This window comes from Lissotriton helveticus, chromosome 1_2 (genome assembly GCF_964261635.1).
Source record: "Lissotriton helveticus chromosome 1_2, aLisHel1.1, whole genome shotgun sequence".
Classification (NCBI taxonomy): domain Eukaryota; kingdom Metazoa; phylum Chordata; class Amphibia; order Caudata; family Salamandridae; genus Lissotriton; species Lissotriton helveticus.
Genome location: NC_136058.1, coordinates 429,331,178 through 429,352,719, shown reverse-complemented (window position 1 = coordinate 429,352,719; position 21,542 = coordinate 429,331,178). Strand labels below are relative to the sequence as shown.

At 51.0% G+C, this 21,542-nt stretch overlaps 1 protein-coding gene across 3 annotated transcripts in view; it reads right to left on the bottom strand.

Moving 5' to 3' along the window:
- Nucleotides 1–21,542, bottom strand: part of LOC144808004 (uncharacterized) — a 74,958-nt gene that overhangs the window by 18,431 nt on the left and 34,985 nt on the right. The window contains exon 4 of one of the 3 annotated variants that reach the window (XM_078673574.1): nt 20,116–20,173. The exons of the other annotated variants lie outside the window; for them this stretch is intronic. The gene's annotated coding sequence lies outside the window, so the exon portion shown is untranslated. The remainder of the gene's footprint in view (nt 1–20,115; nt 20,174–21,542) is intronic. 3 annotated transcript variants of the gene reach the window in all.

Genomic DNA, 21,542 nt, shown 5'->3' with positions numbered 1-21,542 from the left:
AACAGTATATTAATTTTTTCGTTGAGTGTAAAGGTGTCTCTTAATGTTCTGCACTACATTTTAATACTGTGATGACAACAGTGTAATAGAACTTGCAGTTTTTGCCTACAAGCCCTTTGTTTGTCTCTTTGTGTTCACTATTTGTCTGTAAAATTGGGTGCAGGCTTGTGCCCGTTCTTGTACAAATGTGAGAATGTTTTACACCAACTTATGCATTAGACCTCTGTCCGGCTGGACATGTCACCCTAATATAGCTACGATTTGGTCTATATTCATTTGAAACTATTTTGTCCTTTGTAAAGGGACCGTTGTTGTTTTGAAATATTAACTCCCCAGGGTCCCTTGTTGATCGGTCTGGGTGCCCTTGTCCCCAGAGCTGGTCTCACCCCTTGGTTGGCACTGTGGGCACTGCCTCTGTGGTTGGCAGCCCTCTGCTGGGCGCACTGACCTCCCCATAGCTGGTCTCACCCCTTGGTTGGCACTGTGGGCACTGCCTCTGTGGTTGGCAGCCCTCTGCTGGGCGCACTGACCTCCCCATAGCTGGTCTCACCCCTTGGTTGGCACTGTGGGCACTGCCTCTGTGGTTGGCAGCCCTCTGCTGGGCGCACTGTCCTCCCCAGAGGTGGTCTCACCCCTTGGTTGGCACTGTGGGCATTGCCTCTGTGGTTGGCAGCCCTCTGCTGGGCGCACTGTCCTCCCCATAGCTGGTCTCACTCCTTGGTTAGCACTGTGGGCACTGCCTCTGCGGTTGGCAGCCCTCTGCTGGGCGCACTGTCCTCCCCAGAGGTGGTCTCACCCCTTGGTTGGCACTGTGGGCACTGCCCCTGTGGTTGGCAGCCCTCTGCTGGGTGCACTGTCCTCCCCATAGCTGGTCTCACTCCTTGGTTAGCACTGTGTGCTGTGGCTCGCTGGCTGGCCTCTGATTTGAAGACACAGACATTTTCTGCCTGTTTTGAAGAAACTATCTCAATCCTCTCCGGAGCCAGGGACCCAACTCCCCTTTCTCTCTCTCCAGGGGCGTCAGAGCTGATAACGCCCCCCCCCCCAGATTACCACGCCCTCCCCAAACTTGGCCGGTGCTGACTTGCACCCCCTTCTCTGTCTCCTTCTCCGTCTCCCTCCAGTTTCCTCCTTGCAAATACCTCCAAATCTCTCACTTACCGCGCCCCCTCCTCACTCTATCCCGCAAGTGGGCAGTGAAATCCCTCTAGCTGGACCCCCTAGTTGCCAAACCTTACTTGATGGCCTTAGATCTGTGAATTGCAGCTGCTCCCCCCCCTTAGTAGCTACTTTAGCTGTGACTTCCCCGGTTGGCAGTGTCCCCCCCTCACACATCCCCGCCGCCCCCTGTTGCCACTGAATTTAGCCCATCCGATCACTTAGTCCGCAGTGCCAACTCCATTATTTGTCATTAAAGCCTTAATCTGCCCCCTCTGCCCACAGCCCTGCCCCCTCTGTCCACGCCCCCTCTGCCCATGACCCCGCCCCCTCTGCCCACAGCCCCCACCCCCTCCTTGGGGGCTCTCTATCTGGATAGAGTGCTCTGTGGCGCAGCAGCAGGCCCTCCCCCCCCCAGTACAACTAGTGCCGGGGGTGGGAGGGGCCTGGGGAAGAGTCACATCTGGACTGCTGGGCCCTGGAGATGCGGGGACAGTAAGTGGGCGCGGGTCTCGGTGGGAGGCAGCCCCCCTCCCCTCACCGAAGCCTCACTGGTTGCAGCGTCCACTGTGGGGCCGGCGCCCCCGGGCACCTCCCGTGAGTACTCTATGGAGGATTGTCTAGCGCCTAGAAGTGTGGAGAGGGGTGGGCTGTGGGGTCAGCGTCTCTGTGCACCATTTGCACTGGTGTGTCTTAGAACGATTGTTTCTGAAATGCTTGTGAGTGGGACAAACTGGTGCATTCAAGGCTGTCTGACGGCAGCAGCTTCTGAAAACTCGACTACTGTATGAGAATGTGTCTGTGTGTCTGTGACCGCTTGTCTGTGTCTGTGACAGCTTATCTTTGTGTCTGGGACAGCTCGTCTGTGACTGTGACAGGCGACAGCTTATCTTTGTGTCTGGGACAGCTGGTCTGTGTGTCTGCGACAGCTGGTCTGTGTGTCTGCGACAGCTGGTCTGTGTGTCTGCGACAGCTGGTCTGTGTGTCTGCGACAGCTTGTCTGTGTGTCTGCGGCAGCTTGTCTGTGTGTCTGCGGCAGCTTGTCTGTGTATCTGCGGCAGCTTGTCTGTGTGTCTGCGGCAGCTGATCTGTGTGTCTGCGGCAGCTGGTCTGTGTGTCTGCGACAGCTGACCTGTGTGTTTGTTACAGCTTACTTGTGTGTCTTTGTAATAAAGTTATCTGTATTACATATTTATGGAATCGAGTCAAGTTTTGAGTGCATTTAAAAGGCAGGTGTCCGCAGTCACTATCATTGCATCTTGACGTTATCTGTCACATACATACATCTGCTTGCACTACAGTTGCGCGCCTGCAGTGTCTCATGTACCTGTAACATGCATGCATTACAGACAAGCAGTTGTGTTTGTAACGCAGTTATGAGTCTTTTGTTAGTTCTGCTTCTGTGTCCAGCTCTGAGTGTGTGTGTGTCCAGCTCTGAGTGTGTGTGTGTCCAGCTCTGAGTGTGTGTGTGTGCCCAGCTCTGAGTGTGCGTGTGTGCCCAGCTCTGAGTGTGCGTGTGTGCCCAGCTCTGAGTGTGCGTGTGTGCCCAGCTCTGAGTGTGTGTGTGTGTGCCCAGCTCTGAGTGTCCGTGTGTGCCCAGCTCTGAGTGTGCGTGTGTGCCCAGCTCTGAGTGTGTGTGTGTGCCCAGCTCTGAGTGTGCGTGTGTGCCCAGCTCTGAGTGTCCGTGTGTGCCCAGCTCTGAGTGTGCGTGTGTGCCCAGCTCTGAGTGTGCATGTGTGCCCAGCTCTGAGTGTGCGTGTGTGTCCAGCTCTGAGTGTGCGTGTGTGTCTAGCTCTGAGTGTGTGTGTGTCCAGCTCTGCGTGTGTGTGTGTGTGTGTGTGTGTCCAGCTCGAAGTGTGTGTGCGTGTGTCCAGCTCTGAGTGTGTTTTAGAAGGGGTGTTCCCCGGGGGCCAGGATTTGCGCTCCCGTCAACGCCGAGTTCCACCTCTCCCACCAGTACTGCCGAGGCTTTACGTGAGATCCTCACCGGGGAGGATTCGGAGCCTAGGATCATACACACTGAGCTCACACCACACTTACGAACGGACACCACACTGAGAGTTCAGTACACAAGTTCTTTATCAGCAGTAAATTCAAGTAAAAGGCACACGTATTTACAGGCAATTGAGGGATCGCAAAGGTCTCTGAGGAAAGGAAGAGGGAAGCGGGACAGTCTCGGTATCAGGCCAGTACACAACATACCCTATGCAGAGCTCTCAATCCTCGAACCGTGGGGTACGGAGATGGGGATCGTACTGCTGTTCCACTCACTTCTTCTCATACCAGGTCGTGTCGGTAGCGTTGCTGGTCCAGCCGGACCAGGTTCCTCCTCGAGCCACGACGACGTCAGCAGGGCTCGATCCGGAGTGTTGAACAGGTCTTGCAGAGCCGCGACCACGTCAGCAGGGCTCAGGGTGTTACGAATGTCCTTAAGTCTTAAAGGCGAGCCGCGACGGGGTCAGCAGGGCTCCCAGGTTCTAGTTCCTTCCTTCCGTAGTAGAGCCGCAACAGCGTCAGCAGGTCTCGATAGTTCCAGAGTTCAGTCTGCTCCTCAAGGTATGCTGCGATCAGATCAGCAGGGCTCTCTTGTCCAGGATACAACTGCCCGCTAGTTCTCGGACGGGGCTTGGAATAGGGCAGTAGCCCTTTGATATCCGGACTCTCGCAGGCGGAGATCTCAGGCCTCGGGGCTGGTCTTTGGAGGGCTCGTCGGTTGGCTCTTTGATCCTTTGGAAGATGCGTCTGGGGATTGCCAGACGCTCAGCATGGTCTGGAGCCAGCTCTTGGGGAGGCCAGAGGTGCCATCGAAACCAGCCCACAGGGGAGGCCAGAGGTGTGAGAGAAACTAGTCTCCCAGGGGAGGCCAGAGGTGCAATCGAAACTCCTTGGGCTTATCTTATTCAGGAGGCCCTCTACCCCCCAGCCGGGCATGGTACGTCTGAAGTCTAAGTTCCGCTGGGGCTGGAGTCATGCCTCTTGGGACGGTTAATGGCGGCCGGGTGTCCTGGGGGGAATGCAGGTTCAGGGCGCCCGGGACCGGGAAGGAGGAATGGCGGAATGCGGGGATGGTCGTCTGTCAGTAGGGGCGTGTGGGTAGCAGGGCGGACAGGGAACTGGACGACCAGGGGTGCTTCGGGGTGCAGGACGGGGCTAACGGGGTGCTGGGGAACGGGTGGAGCCACGCCACGAGGCCGGGTCCAACACGCGTCCCCCCCAGCTGAAAGGCAGAGAGAACTACCCATCCCCTTGGGGGTTCTCTTCAATGAGGCGGAAGAATCGGGACAGGCCGTCCGCGTTGGCGTGGTCAGCACCAGGCCGGTGTTCAACAGTGACGTCCATCCCCTAGAGGGAGATGGACCATCTCAACAGTTTGGGGTTTTCCCCTCATTTGCATTAGCCATCGGAGGGGTCAATGGTCAGTTTGGACCCGGAAGTGAGTACCGAACAGGTAGGGCCTCAGCTTCTTCAGGGCCCAAACCACAGCAAAGGCTTCCCGCTCGATGGTGGTCCACCTTTGTTCTCGAGGGAGTAACCTCCGGCTAATGAAGGCTACTGGCTGGTCCAGGCCTTTGTCGTTTACCTGAGATAGGACGGCTCCGATGCCATGCTCGGATGCATCCGTTTGGACCACAAACTCTCGGGAGTAGTCGGGGGCCTGCAGTACGGGGCGGTGCACATGGCGTCTTTCAAGGTGTCAAACGCCTCTTGGCAGGCGGGAGTCCAGCTAACTTTCTGTGGCTGCTTTTTGGAGGTGAATTCTGTGAGGGGGACTACGATGCTGCCATACCCCTTTATAAATCTTCGGTAGTACCCCGTGAGCCCCAGGAAAGCCTGCACTTCCGTCTGGGTCGTGGGGGCCTCCCAGGCAACAATCACATCGATCTTGGGTTGGAGGAGGCCACTAGGCCGCTTCCGACCTGGTGCCCCAGATAGACCATGGACCCCTGTCCGATCTGACACTTACTGGCCTTGATGGTGAGGCCCGCACGACGCAGGGCCATCAGCACCTCCCAGAGGTGCTGGAGGTGTTCGGACCAGTGGGCGCTGAACATCGCGATATCGTCCAGATATGCGGTGCTGAAGTCCTCCAACCCAGCCAGCACCTGGTTAACCAGCCTCTGGAAGGAGGCGGGGGCATTTTTCATTCCGTAGTGACCATCCGGGGTAGAGAACGCGGATCTCTCCAGGGCCCCCTCTGTGAGTGCGATCTGCCAGTACCCGTTAGTCTAGTCAAAGGTGCTGAGATAGCGAGCCGACCCCAGGCGGTCAATGAGCTTGTCTGCTCGGGGAATGGGGTGAGTGTCGGCCCTGGTGACTGCGTTGAGCCCGCGGTAGTCCACGCAGAACATTAGCTCGGGAGCCTCGCCAGGGGCAGCCGCCTTCGGAACCAGGACCACGGAGCTGGCCCATGGACTGTCAAGAGGCCTCGACCACTCCCAGGGCTAGCATTTTGGAAACTTTGGCCTGGATGCAGGCTCGGACTCTGTCAGGAACGCGGTAGGCTCTGTGCCGTACCGGAGGGCTGTCCCCGGTGTCCACATCGTGGACACACCAGCTGGTGACGTCGGGGACGAGGGACAAATGGTCGCAGAACTGCCCTAGCAACTGGCGACAACCCTCGCGTTGCTCGGGGGTGAGGGAGGAGGAGAGCCATACTCAGTCTACAGAGCCGTCTTTCTCTTGTGCACCCAGGAGATCGGGGAGAGGCTCCGTGTCTTCTTCTGCTTTTATGTTATTCCTTTCTCAGATAGGTAGTCTGAATGTGGTGTTTTGTTGTTAGGCATTCTGGGAAGGGACTGTGATGAGTAATTACTTTATAGCTAACTAGCTGAAACACCAGAAACGTAGGAAAATATCATTTATTACATCAGTCCACACGAAAAGACAACCCTCCTCCACCTGTTGTAGTTGCAGACAATATTGCATATGAAGAAAATCGCATTATAGATGCAAAACGTATACATGGTCGATTACAGTATTTAATTGACTGGAAGGGTTATGATGTGTCAGAAAGATGCCGCTCGAAGTCGTGCTGCCAAGCGGGACGTGCCCTTCATTCCAGTCACTAAATTGCTTTGTTAATTGCGGGCATTAGCGGGAGCCGGCGTGCTCTTTGAAAACATTCTTTGGTTTCATTTGCCTTGCTATCTGTGGGCATCAGCGGGAGCCGGCGTGCTCCATTCCAGGTCTTTGGAACCCGGTGTGACCAGAGGACTCCTACAGCGCGAGCGGGACTGCGAGGCCCACAGGTAATTGCGCCGGACCAGCGCGCACACCTGCTGCCTCTTCCCGCTCGCCCCACCCTGAAGTATTCCAACACTTAAATACGACTCGCGGCCCCCGCTCCGCGGGAGCCGCTCGAAGTCGTGCTGCCAAGCGGGACGTGCCCTTCATTCCAGTCACTAAATTGCTTTGTTAATTGCTGGCATTAGCGGGAGCCGGAGTGCTCTTTGAAAACATTCTTTGGTTTCATTTGCCTTGCTATCTGTGGGCATCAGCGGGAGCCGGCGTGCTCCATTCCAGGTCTTTGGAACCCGGTGTGACCAGAGGACTCCTACAGCGCGAGCGGGACTGCGAGGCCCACAGGTAATTGCGCCGGACCAGCGCGCACACCTGCTGCCTCTTCCCGCTCGCTCTTCCTCCTACTTAATCTCGCTCACCCGCGCGAACGCGGGACGCGCGCGGGCGAAGACCGGGCAAAGAGCGGGCCGTTGTAGGCCGGGAGAGACCGGACCGGGCCCCCCCTCTGACGTCTGGCCTGTCCCAAGTCTTTGCCCTTGCCTTCTTAAGCCTGCTCTTCCTGATCGCACCTTCCCTATGGCTTCCAGAGTATCCAGGAGTAAGTCTGCCCAACAGTTCTCTAATACACTTGAAAATTTCTTCCCCAAGGCCAGTGCTGCGGTCAAGAAAGGTCACACAGTGCCAGACACTTTGCCTGAGGTGAACATTGAAAACGTGTCCGTGGGCCTTTCGGATTCTTCTTCAATTGATGTCAGTACTCCAATACCCCTCCATAATACCCATTTATCACTCTTGGACAGCATTGATGAGACAATTGAGTCAGTCCTCCAACAACTTAGGACCCCGACAACCCTACCAAGGGACAGTGAGTCCTTGCATCCCTCCGGGGTAGTGGAAACCACTCCTTATGTGAATTGTGTGGAAATGACCGAGTCATTGGAGGGGGGCCAAGTTATAGTGTTAACGGATGCTGTAGGCAGTGGAATGGTTCACCCGCCGAAAAGGAAAAGGTCAAGGGAGCTAACAGGGGCAAAAAGGGCTAAAGTGGACATAACCACTCCAATACTTGATGCCAGCACGGATATTTCGGCATCTCCTGATAGCATTGCCCTGGGTATCGGGTCTGGTCAATTAGGTTCACCTTATGTCACAGCTGTACCAGGGTGCACAGGGCCATTTATATTCGGCGGACCCCCACCTAACCTTACAGATGCTCTAATTAGTTCATTTACGGTCATCCTTAAGAACTTATTGGAACCACTATCTGTAAAATTGGACTCTATAGTCGCGAGACTTATAGCTATAGAAAATGCACACAATCGAAACACTTCTAGTGGGGGGTTGGGCCCAAGCGCACAGATGGCTCCCCGAGAACCTGTGGGGAACGGACCTCCCACTGTTGAAACATGTACACAGGCCCAGACTGGGGCACAACATAGTACTACAGATAGTCATGTCCCCCTACTCCCCCCTTCACAAACCCGCAGGCCCCCTGTCCCTGCACCTAGAAGATCTAAGCCACCGGCACCACCCCAACCAAGGAGTGTGGGGTGTGATACTAATAAACATACTGGTCACTCTATTAGTCCCAATACCAGGCGCAGGGCGGTTAATCTGCCCCCTGAGGCAGTGCCCTATACAGCGATTATGGTGGGAGTTCCTGAGCTCACCGGTCATACTAGAGAGCCACAGGACTCACTTCGCAATAAGGTAATCAGCTGGCTCAATATTAACAGGCCCCTCCCCCCTAACATCAAAGGAGATGTGCTGATGGTCAGAAGGATCCCATGGATTGGAGTCACCCCCAAGAATAGGGCTGGGGACTGTATTATAATCAGTTTTAAAAGCCCACTGGTTGCCCCTTACATCTGCAACTGGCTGGTAAGGCCGGATAAGTCCAATATAGATCTAGTGTCCCTCTCAGACTTTTATCCAAATGTCTCTAATTTAGCTATGGGGAGGGAACAGAGCTGGACTAGAGTGGGCTTCGCAATTGATGGTTCACGGTACAGACCCAAGCACAACACAATTCCCGCTCTTGGCAACTTCGTTCACCAGAACAGATTTTCCTGCCTGGACCAAGTAGATGGACCACAACGGGGAGACATATCAAAACACTCTGCAAAATCTCCCCTTGGGGTCTCAGCCAGGGGGGAGGGTTCACCTCATCCCGTAAATGACACAAAGATCCAGGTTTCTTTCAATGAGGGGGGGACCCTTTTGGGAGGTATCCAAGTGCAAGTTGAGGAACCATCAGGCACACGCACTGCTCTTACACTGCAATCGGAGGAGCTTGTTGTATTACCCATCCCGTCGCCCACCATAGCCGGGTTGGGTGTTCCGGCAAAGTATACACACGACATCTTGCCTGCACTTAGTGAAGTAGATTTGCAACCTCAAGGTTCAGGGCTAAGTATTCTTTCGTGGAATGTGGCAGGCATTATGAATAAGGTGGGCACTCCGGAGTGGGAATCCCTGGTCAACAAAAGTGATATCCTCCTCCTCCAGGAGACGTGGGCAAGGGAACCGCAGTCTAGGAGGGGGTATGATATTTCTGAAATCCCGGCAAAGTGGAATGGCAGGGGGAGACCTTCGGGAGGTCTAGCTATCTGGGTGGCGAGCCACATTGGGTGTCAGGTGGAAAGTATGGATACTCTCTCTCAGGACATTCAGTGTGTGCTCCTTAGTTGGCCCGGTAAAAGGACTTGGGCCATTGTTAATGTTTACTCACGACCAGTCGCTGTGGGCAAGGAATCCTCTACCCTAGTCGAACTCTCATCCTTTCTAGGTCAACTACCAGCTGACCTGAAAATAGTGATGGGAGGGGACTTCAATTGCCACTTTGAACCACTGGAGGGTCTAATGGAGGGTCCCTTCACAGCCGAGGATGATCACTGGGGAGTTCCACCCTCCTCCTCACCTCACCCCAAAGCTTGGTCTCCGTTGGCAATACAACTTACCTCCCTCACTCTGAACTTTGCACTGAGGGCGTGCAATGGGCGCACCCCTTCCGATACTCCATCGGTGTGTACATTCAATAGAAAGGGGCATGAGTCAAGGTTGGATTATATTTTCATTGATATCTCCCTGTGGACCAAAGTTCAAGACTTTAAAGTGGTACCGAGAACAGACAGTGACCACAATTCCCTCTTGCTGGAGATTCAGCACCCAGCCCCCGCAGCAGGGCCGACAACTACTGACGCCGGAGGTGACCAGGGGGATATACTCCTCACTACAAGTAGGCGTCGGGTGAAATGGGGGAAGTTGGCTAATAATGAAAACGCTATCAACAAGCTATATGGTATAGCAATCCCCATGTTTCAGGAGGTGGATGCTCTCATCAACCAACCCAGACCCTCTGATTATAATGAGAGACTTTCTGGCATCCATCAGGCTTTGGTCAGGGACCTTGCAGATGTTTTTAACCCGGTGGTGCCCTCAAGAAGGAAAGTCACTCGTACTGCGACTTGGTACACCTCTACTTGTAGGAAAATTAAATCTGACCTACTCTCCGCCATTAAGGAAGGTAGTGACAAGGAGAGGGTTGCAACCCTTAGGAGGGAGTACAAGTTAGCATTAGCCAGCTCTAGGGCAGAGTGGGACTGGAACCACTGGCATGAACTGATTGAAGCCCTGAAATGCAAAGACTCTAGGAAATTCTGGGCCTTGGTTAACAACGGAACAGGGGAGCTTACATCCGCAGTAGAACCCAATATCGCCCCCTCTATCTGGGAGGCTCACTTCGGAGCATTGTACCATGAATCCACTCTATGGCCCGAAGGGATGGCGGCGGAGACCCCCTGCCCTCCAGATACGGCCCTGGAATTTTCCTTAGGTGAGGTGAAGACAGCACTGGAGCGCCTGGCGCTGGGGAAGGCACCGGGGCTGGACAAGCTACCCGGTGATCTGTTTAGACACCATCCCGACATCTGGGGCCCGTACCTTCTTATTCTTTTTAATGCTATTTTAGGAGGTATGGCGGTTCCTCCCTCCTGGTCAGGGGCTGAAATAGTGCCGATTCACAAGAAAGGGTCCCCTCTGAATCCGGCAAACTATAGGCCAATTAGCCTTATAGATGTCCCCCAAAAGCTTTTTGCGCGTCTTATTTTGAACCATCTATTAGACTGGGTAGAGGATAATGACATCTTGAGTCCCTTGCAGGCTGGCTTCAGGAAGAACACGTCGACCATGGACCAGATCTTCCGCCTCGTCCTCCTTTATTGGAAGACGGTGAAGATCGAGGGGGGAAGATTGTACATGGTCTTCGTGGATCTGAGGTCAGCCTTTGACCTAGTCCCGCGCAGGAAACTGTGGGAGGTGCTGGAAAAGCTAGGAGTTCCTTCCCAGCTACTTAACATCTTAGTTAGGCTGCATGAGAACAACTATGCGCAGGTCAGGTGTGGGAAAGATGGCAGTTTATCATCCAGGTTCCCCGTCCGTCGAGGGGTGAGGCAGGGTTGTGTCTTGGCACCAACCCTGTTTTGTTTATACATCAATCATGTCATCTCCCACCTGGAAAATGTCAAGAACAACGACGCCCCATGCTTGGCAGGAAGGAGGGTACCGGCAATTATGTTTGCCGATGATACCCTCCTCCTTTCCAAATCTCCCATGGGGATCCAGAGGATCCTGGATGGATTTGGTCTTTTCTGTTGTCAGCACGGGTTGGAGGTGAACACAGAGAAGACCAAGTTTATGATTTTTAATCCACCCATTAAAACCAGGCCTAATCCCACCCTGGGGACTGTTAGCCTCGAGAGGGTGTCTACCTTCATATATCTGGGGGTAACATTGCAGGAAAACTTATCTTGGGACCGCCAGATAGTACGATCAAGGGTTAAACTGTCCCAACTGTCGGGTGCAATTTTGAAGGTGGCCAATACTTCTTCCTTCAAGCCTATAAGTCCGGCCCTTGAAACGTACAGGTCCCAGGCCAAGGCAGCGGCCATCTATGGCAGTGAATTGTGGGGGCACAAAGCGGTGAAGGACTTATCAACAGTTGAAAACAGTTTTCTAAGGCGCCTACTGGCTCTCCCACGTGCCACGCCACTTTTGCCCTTGAGAATGTAAATGTAAATGTATGAAACTTATATAGCGCAGGACTTACCCTGGGGCATCTCCGCGCTTGCTTAGGGAACCCGTCCTGGTATTCCCCTGTGAGAAACCCTGGCAGGGTATCCACAAGGTGAAAGCCAGGCATCCCGCCGCGAGGGGCCGATGTGGAGATTAAGCAAGCTATTGCCCAGAGTCGCAGAGTGTGACCCCGTGAGTCGAGTAGGCACCAGAGCGAGAATTGTCGAGACCGTGGAATTTATGAGCCCGAGACCCGCCGAGGCGGGGAATCGAACCCTGGTCCACGGTCGATCTCAGATTCCGGGTCTGCCGCCTCTAACCACTGAGCCACACTTCTCCAGAGAATGGACTTGGGTCTCCCCCCTATTGCAGAGGAGCTTGTGTCAAAGCCAGTGAAGTTCTGGCACAGGCTCTGGTCTACGAACAAACTTCATCATTATAGGGAGGATCTTACCCACGTCATGAGCTTCAACTGCAGTGGCAAAATCCCCTGGCTTGCCTCTGTGAAAACGAACTGATTGCCATGAATCTCCGTGACCTCTGGGAGGACCCAGCGTGAGGCTGCCAAGCAATCTCGCGCAAAGCCCTGTCAAAATTTTTTAAGGATAGGTCCCTTGCACACTTGATGGACGCTCAAAACAGCGGCACCCTTACCTTGCGATTTTTAGAATCCAAAAATTCATATGCTTTTGAACCTTTTATGGATTTTATCTTCCCTATCCTGGCGAGGAAACTGTTTGTCCAATGGAGGCTTGGCACACTACCCATTAACTCTTTCACATGCAAGTGGTCCAACGCGGACGATAAAACCTGTCCTTGCTGTAACACCCACGTGGAAGATGATCTTCACATTCTGTTTGTGTGCCCCGTTTACCAAAGGCCTAGGAAACATTGGATAGCGCCATTATGTAAGAACCTAGGGTTCAGAGAGTATGCACAGGCATACAGGATCCTGAAAACCAGTACTCTGGACCACATTGTGTTCGCTGTTTCCAAATTTCTTATGGCTATTTGGTTGATCAGAAAGAAAAAAACTGCTGAAGCCTCTTGAACTTTTTAGTGTTTTTACTATTTCCCCGCTGGGCTAGTGGATTTTTATAATATGTATTTTTAAAAAAAATGTGTATTTTATTGTATGTGTTGTTTTGTACTGCATCTTTTATGGTCTATATGGCCGAAATAAAGAATTTTTGGATTGGATTGTCAGAAAGATCCTGGAAACAGAAACACATGTACATACTCCAAGATTGGTCAGATCTTTCCATGCCTTGCATCCGGAAAAACCCTGTCACATACGAAGACCTTTGGGGGGCAGGAGGCATTTCCTGCATGTGTAAATGGTCTTGGCATGTACATGTGAATTACTTGGGAAAGATGTAAGGCCCAAATCACCTTCACATGCACACGTGAGAAAACCTGAGACCCAAAGCAATTTAAACCCCACCCACTTGGTTCCCGATGCTTTGCTTCGTGCCTAAACACTCACCTGATTAAGCAAGTACTGTGCACACGTCAAATGTACAAAAAACACACTGGTTGGTGTTAAGTAGTAAGTGACAACAAACAAAGGAGACACCAGGGTTCTTTAGAAGGTAATATATTTTAGTTCATATAATTCATCTTGTTTTGTTTTTCAAAATAGAACATCAGCCGACACGTGTTTCGTCAACAGGATGACCTGTGACTCATCAGGGCTGTGAAGGATATACAACAATAGGAAAATAATTACAAAATCAATATACAAGTTTTTGGTATCTAGAGGCACTACAACAAGCAAGCAGCACTGTGAACGAAAAAGAAAGGGGGAAAAAAAATGAAGTAAAGTGGCCCGTGTGTGATAATCTGGACCTCCGCATGAAAGTGTCTACATATGTGAGAATGTGCACCAAAGTACAGACATTACTGTGGGAAAAGGTGCGGGATAACACAAAGGGATGTGCAAAATAACGAGGGGGAATACGTGTGACCTCCACATTAAAACCATGTGGATCGCCTGTGACGTTGTGAATGAAGAGCATCCAGTCCATGGTGAGAGTGGTGTAGTGAAGGACTGTTCAGGGTAAAAGGATCAGACCCTATTTTACCGAGTACTTGGAGAGAAATAAATATTGCCTACATGTTTGTGTAACGTCCCGAGTGACCCAAGGGCTTCAAGTGACCGTTAAACAGGTGATAATTATAAAGAACCACGTAGGTTTAAACGTTTGTGCGATGCAATGATTTAGGTAGTCTAAGTCATAACGTGGGCTAGCCGGCGTGTGACCATGCTGGTGGTGGCGTGACATAACTTAGTACATCTGACAATAAAAAACGGCACACGAACGTCTATGTCGAACAAGTCAACATCGCACAATTTAGGACATTATCCCTGAAAGGTTGCTAGAAGGCAATGATGGTACACAGTGATCATATTACAATTATTACCATTTCTACAATGACACGCGAAATCTGCAACGTGCACCGAACAGTGTGAGTGAAAAGTCATCATCAACAATCTACAAGGGCGGAAAAGGAGGCACTTAAGGTAGAACTCCGTCACGGTACAGTGCATGCACGGTTAAATACACTTCACATCAAAACAAACGGCAACAGTCACGTTCAATGCGTAGCTAATGCCAAGAAACAGTGTGCTCAGTACAAAAAGCCGGATGCGGCTCTACAGATTCTATAATGCGATCCCCGAGAGTAGCTGTAAATAAGTAAGGGGTGGAAAAAGAAAAGGAAATGACTCGTGTGCCCATACCTGTAGCGATGTGTATGGCTTTGAGCTGTAGGGATTAAAGAAAGAGGGAAGAGTCGAGTAAGAAACCAGGCCGATGTAAACGCAGAAGGCGCGGCCGGTTAACTACACATAGCAACAAATCTCACCGGCAATATGTAAACTTGGCGCGAGGTCCCTGGTATTTTGTCGGGGACTACGAGCAGTCCAAATAGGAGTAGGTCCGTCAATGCCGTCGGGTCTGACAGGCACACGATCTCCTGTAGGTATTAAGAAAACAAAGGGGGCCATGAGTAAGACTCCAGTTGCTGCTGTCACCAGTAACTTAGGGTGACCAACCGTCCGTAAATTTCACGGACAGTCCGTAATTTCGGCCGTCTGTCCGTTGCCGTGAAGGATTCTTTAACGGACGCCATTTGTCCGTAATTTTAACCGGGCACCAGTCGCACCTCCCTAACGCCGGCACAGCTTCCACCCACCTCCCTTCTTGACTTGACATGACGCATTCAGGGCTGTTTGCATCTGAATAGATGCCCCTGCTCTTGAAGCTGCAGCCCCCTGCCCTCACACCTCCAGCCCTTGATGAGCTGTTAAGGAGTGCTTGAAGTTGACTGAGAGGGAGGGGCTGCAGCTTCAGGAGCAGGGGCATCGATTCAGATGCAAACAGCTCTGAATGTGCCATGTCTCTGCAATTTGTGTGAGATATTCCCTTTCTGCCCAGGGCCCCAAACATCCTCGAACCGGCCCTGATTACACCGAGGCAGCGCATGGTTCTCTTCACAGCACAGAGCTAAATTACTGTCACTAAATTATAAACAAACCTCGGTTGTTCAAACATGAAGACTTTCATGTAATAAAATAAAGAAATGGCACAATCGCACCACACTGATTAACCAAGTATGGAGGAAAATCAGTTAAATCAGTTCTCTTGGAGTATCTCCTTTATGTACTGTACATCGCAGTGGGAGATGGCAAAACAGGGCCGGCTCTAGGCTCATGGTGGCCCTGGGCAGGGAGCGTAGGTAGGGCGCCCGGAAGAGGGGTCCGGGCGGGGCGGAGCGCGCAGGCCAGTAAAGAGGGGAGGGGGTCAGGGTGTTTAGAAGTGGAACAGAGCCGGAGGCCGCCAAATCCCTGCCAGGGGCCACCATGCAAATATGTATCCATCCTCAGAGGATTAATATATTAACGATATATATTGGCGTGGTGGCCCCTGGGGTTTGGTGGCCCTGTGCAGGTGCACAGCTTGCACATGCCCTGGGCAAAAGTAAAATTTTGGAAAGAGAGACTGACTTCTCATTGTCTTGTCCAGGAGGGGGTGAGGAGCCCGACCCCACCCTGGAAGAGACCAAGATGATACTAGAATACCGCATGCCCACCCCTGTGCCCACCCTGGTGGATCCTGGTCCCCCTCCTGCCCTCCCTCTCCCCAGTGATGGCTCCTGTCCCTCCCCTCCCCCCACCCTCCCCACCTGTGGTGGACCTGTCTCTGCCCTGGGTGGCTTCTGTCCCAGTCCTGGAATGGCTCCTGCAGCTCAAAAAGGCTCAGCTCAAAATTAATGTGAAAAGATGGGCGAGTGAGTAAGTCAAGGGATGCGTGGATGAATTAGTGAAAGGGTGAATGGATGAATGAAAGATTGAATAGATGGATAATGGGAGAGGATGGGTGGATTGATGAGTGGTGGAAGGATAGGGGTTGGCCTAACGGCTAGGGCGCTCGACCTCGGACCTGGGGATCGGGGTTCGAGTCTCGGTAACGACACCAAAAACCTCCTGTGATTCTGGGCAAATCACTTAATCTCCCCGTGCCTAAAAATGAATGCGTGTCCTCATGTAACGTAACTGGTGCTATGTAAAGCGCTCTGATACCTGATTCAGTTCGGGTCTAGTTTACGCTATATAAAACTCTGCAAAAAAAAAGGATGGAAGAGAGAAATGGTAAATAGCTGGATGTGTGGGTGGAAGGGTAGCTGGATGGGTAAAAGGGTGGATGGATGAGTGAAAGGATGGATGAGTAAAAAGGTGGATGAGTGAGTGAGTGGATGGATGGATGAGTGAAATGATGGATGGATTGATGAATTGATAAGTGTAAGGCTGAATGGATGGACAGATGAGTGAAAGGGTGGATGTAAGGATGGATGAGTGAAAGGGAGGGTAGATGGACTAAAGGATGAATAGATGAGTAAAGGAGTGACAGGATAAATGGATGAAAGAAAGGATGGATGAGTGATAGGGTCAATGGATGGATTCATGAGTGAATGAGTAGATGGATGGGTGGTGGATGGATGGAAGGAAGGATTGCTAAGTGAAAGGGTCGATGGAGAGAGAAAGGGAGGATGATGGATGACTGAAAGGGTGGATGGGTGAAAGAATCAGTGACTGGGTGGATGGATGAGTACGGGAAAGGATGGCTGGATGGGTGAAAGGGTAAATGGCTGGATGGAAGGATGGATGGGTAGAAGAGTGGATGGATGAGTGTACAGATGGATAGGGTGAAAGGGTGGATGGATGGATAATGGATGGATGAGTGAAAGGATGGATGAAGGGATGGATGAGTGAAATGATAGATGGAAGGATACATGATGGATAGGTTTGCAAATAGTTGAATATGTTTGGATATGGCTGGGCTTACTTATATACTATTGCGCGACCTCTGATGTGTCTGTAAAACGTATCCAATTGTCTTGAAGTTTTGTCCTGAATTTTGACCTCCTGTCCTGAATTTTTGTCCTGAATTTTGACCCTTTGTCCTGAATTTTTACCCTCACTGTCCTGAATTTGCACCAATGCCAGTTGGTCACCCTACAGTAACTGTGCTCTGTTACATGGCCTCGGAATCCAAACGGGGAGATGTGCTCTTACCTGACGTGTATGTCAGTGCGCGGGAAGATCACCGATGACACCGAGGGACTCGGCTTAAATGTGAAATTATGGCCGTGCACATGCGCACTGGAGCGTAGTTCCGGAAATGGGAAACTCCCTGGAGCTACTAGAGCGTGTCTAACCAATTTGAAACGGAAGTATGAAAAAATGTGTTGACACAAGTCTTCCTTCCCAACATCAAAGGATACGTAATGGAGCAATAAATATATAATCTGTCAGCGTGTACACCGGGGATCGCATTAGTACAATGGTTGTGAATACTGGTTTTTAGGGCGAGGCCTCTGCCACTGCGTCAGCAGTGGGAGGAGTTCCGACCCTATTGGGGCTTCCAGACTTCTGTAGGATACATTCCAGAAAGCGCGCGGTTTTTGCGTGTGGTATTTTGCCATGTGCATGGTAATTGGTCCAGGCAAGGCTGTTTTTAAGTAAGGCAGCACGCCATAGGCCTTAGGAATTTGTCAATGTCCACTTCCTGCATCGCGGCAGGACACGACGCCACTAAGCGAGCTGCAAAACTAAATGCAATATGTTGGACTTGTAAAAAACCAGCTGACTACAGTCAAATGCTCATCGAAAAGAAAAAGTGATATTAATCAGGAGAAACCTTGCATTAAATCTATAAGCAAATCAGCGACTTGGGATCGCACCAAATGTGCCAAGAAAGTAACTAAATACGAATTGTTACCTTGAGAAGAACCAGTAAAAACCTTTCTTCCAACATACTAAGAATTTCAGACAGTTATCAGTTCGCCCTGAAGAAGTCCTTTGATGGACGAAACGCGTAGGCATCGGCTACAGTCTGTCTTTTATGAAGAAAGAATCTTTTGTTGAAATTAATAAAGACTTTATTACTCTGCCACTGAAGACTCGTCATTGATTGGGACTACAATCATTGGAATATCATGCCACAACATTGTTTATTATAAATTAGTATGATTATTTTGTGTAATACCATGTGTTAAAGAGTGCTGGACAAATCTTTTTTCTGATTGTTTGAGACTTGTTAGTCTTAGGGAGATCGAGGGGTCTTGGATTTCCTGTCCTTAGCACCTAAACTTTCTAGATACAAATTGGACACTAATGGATAGGTGCAATCTTTCATAGCCTCAAACCCCTGTGCTTAGTGTATATAAAATCTGCATAAAGTGTTCGGACACGCGCAGAAGAATACATAAATCCTCAATTACCAGCTGTCCGAGGTGCCGGTAATTGAAGGCAGATGGTGCTGGGAGCGTGTGCACTGCTGTGTTTTTTTTCCCTTCAGCTCTGTGTGCGCGCATGAACAGCCGGCCAGCAATGTAGAGAATCACATGCATCAGATCTGGTTTTTTTAAACAATTGCGATCGCGAAAGTGATGCTTTCTGTGCTGCTTGTTTTTCGTATGTAATCTTGTTCTTCTACGAACTCGATGGTAGCAAAGTATCCCATCCTCACCCTCTAGGTCACTTCATTAATTTTCCACGAGTCCGCCGTGTCTGGTGGCGAGTGCAGATTGGTAGTGCAGAGTGCAGAGTGGTAGTGCAGAGTGAGAGTGCAGATTGGTAGTGCAGAGTGGTAGTGCAGAGTGCAGAGTGGTAGTGCAGAGTGAGAGTGCAGATTGGTAGTGCAGAGTGCAGAGTGGTAGTGCAGAGTGCAGAGTGGTAGTGCAGAGTGCAGAGTGGTAGTGCAGAGTGCAGATTGGTAGTGCAGAATGAGAGTGCAGATTGGTAGTGCAGAGTGCAGAGTGGTAGTGCAGAGTGCAGATTGGTAGTGCAGAGTGCAGAGTGGTAGTGCAGAGTGCAAAATGGTAGTGAAGAGTGCAGAGCGGTAGTGCAGAGTGGTAGTGCAGAGCGCAGAGTGGTAGTGCAGAGCGCAGAGTGGTAGTGCAGAGCGAGAGTGGTAGTGCAGAGCGAGAGTGCAGAGTGCAGATTGAGAGTGCGAGTGGTAGTGCAGAGTGCAGATTGAGAGTGCAGAGTGCAGATTGGTAGTGCAGAGTGCAGATTGGTAGTGCAGAGTGCAGACCGGTAGTGCAGAGTGGTAGTGCAGAGCGCAGAGTGGTAGTGCAGAGTGCAGAGCGGTAGTGCAGAGTGGTAGTGCAGAGCGCAGAGTGGTAGTGCAGAGTGCAGAGCGCAGAGTGGTAGTGCAGAGCGAGAGTGGTAGTGCAGAGCGAGAGTGCAGAGTGCAGAGTGCAGATTGAGAGTGCAGAGTGCAGATTGGTAGTGCAGAGTGGTAGTGCAGAGTGGTAGTGCAGAGTGCAGATTGGTAGTGCAGAGTGCAGAGTGGTAGTGCAGAGTGTAGAGTGGTAGTTCAGAGTGCAGAGCGGTAGTGCAGAGTGGTAGTGCAGAGTGCAGAGTGGTAGTGCAGAGCGCAGAGTGGTAGTGCAGAGCGCAGAGTGGTAGTGCAGAGCGAGAGTGCAGAGTGCAGATTGAGAGTGCGAGTGGTAGTGCAGAGTGCAGATTGAGAGTGCAGAGTGCAGATTGGTAGTGCAGAGTGCAGATTGGTAGTGCAGAGTGCAGAGTGGTAGTGCAGAGTGCAGAGTGGTAGTGCAGAGTGGTAGTGCAGAGTGCAGAGTGGTAGTGCAGAGTGGTAGTGCAGAGTGCAGAGTGGTAGTGCAGAGTGGTAGTGCAGAGTGCAGATTGGTAGTGCAGAGTGCAGATTGAGAGTGCAGAGTGCAGATTGAGAGTGCAGAGTGCAGATTGAGAGTGCAGAGTGCAGATTGGTAGTGCAGAGTGCAGAGTGGTAGTGCAGAGTGTCTAAAACACATTGCCATTTACAATGCCATTATCTATAACTTAAAACAAACCCGAGCCCTAATGCATTCCTAATGCTTGTTTTACAATGTAGAATGTAAATTACCACCAAACTGTCAGTAATAAATGCTTTTAGTGCGGTGAACATTATAGAAAATAGTTATAAAAGATTACTTTGCCCGAAAATGCATTAAGTGGCAAGCAAATGAAACCTGGCAGAAATTCATCATAATTTAAATATCAATATGGAAAGCTGGTCAAAGTCGACGGTATATTAAGTCAAGTACATACTCATTTGAAAGAAAAACACTCACCTGACTCCGAACCTGGGTGGCAGATCATCCGAAGCTCTTTAGCGCTCCACCCTGCTTCCTTTGTGGAAAAGTAAATTTTGCCATGTTCTGTGTCCCTACGTGCTCCCCATGTTATGTTGTATGTGCATGATTAATATGCATATGCATTCCCCATGATCGATTAAAGACGCAAGTACAGTTGTGTCCATCTCTAGTATGCCAGTTTCCAGTTCTCGTGAAAGCTACGAGCATCAGGCCTATGTAAAGTTACGTTGCCACGTTTCTCAGTGTGCACGTTATTTCATTGAAAAGTCTCCTTTTCTAGGCCTCAAAAGGGCCCGGACACCAGATTCAGCTCCTTTCTCCTGAACCCTCGCTGAGGAGCGATACAGCCCCCACCTGTATCCCTGACCCTTCACTTACTTCCTGCCTCACAGTGCCCGGCTCGGCCTGGCTCTGCCTGCCAGTCTGCCAAGAGTATGTTATGATTCTAGTTATCAGTCCAGCTCTCCTTCTCTGCATTCCTAAGCTACTGAATCGCATCAATAGTTTCAGTCATCGTCTAGCCTTTACGTCTCCATGTAAGAGAAATACTGTATTTATGGTCATTTAATATTCCTCAACACACACTACATGTAGAATAATGCATGCACCAGTCTTAGAGTCAAGTAGCCTTTCCCCTCCTGACTTTTAGTTTATATCAACATGTTCTCTAAACACTAGATACCAGATATGCCTAGGTACATGTCGCTCTGACTCTCCAGACTTTCGTCTCCTCTTCTAGCGCAGAAGTCATAGCCCCCAGCTTCTCCTAGTAACACGTCATTGCCAGCTTGCGCGCACCACTAGGTTAGAGGTCCCGGCTCCTTAGGTAGCCCCCTCCATGTTTCCGCCCCATTTATGACATATTCCGTTACGTTTACATCACATGTCTATGTATACGCCCTGTTCACGCCTCTTGTTACACCTACTTTCTGCCTTATCTTTCGCGACTGCTACAGGCCCTGCCCACTGCTACGCCTATTGTATTGAATACCATGTATTTTGTTTAAGTATATATACTTGTGCACTGTTATGAAAAGTTACCATTCCTTTGTCCCTGCCCCGTGCAGCGCTGCCGTCCTATTCCCGTGCAGGTTGTCCTGTTCCTGTCCTTTATGCTGTATTAAACCTGCAAACTCCAGCTACCTCGAATCTTGCCTCTTATTTATTGAGCTATCTGTTATTGTATATCCAGTCAAAAATAGAGGTATTATTTATTTATTTACCACATAATGGCGCCCGAATAGGGACTTGCCCTTTCCCCACGCGCCGGTGAAGCCACGCAAGCCCCCTGATCCTCTGCAGCCGTGACGGAACCATACCGTGCACGTGCAGATATTTCTGCTTCAAGTATCCCTCAGGCCCACGGAGGAGACGGAGGTTGCGGTCCAGCATCCAGACGAGGC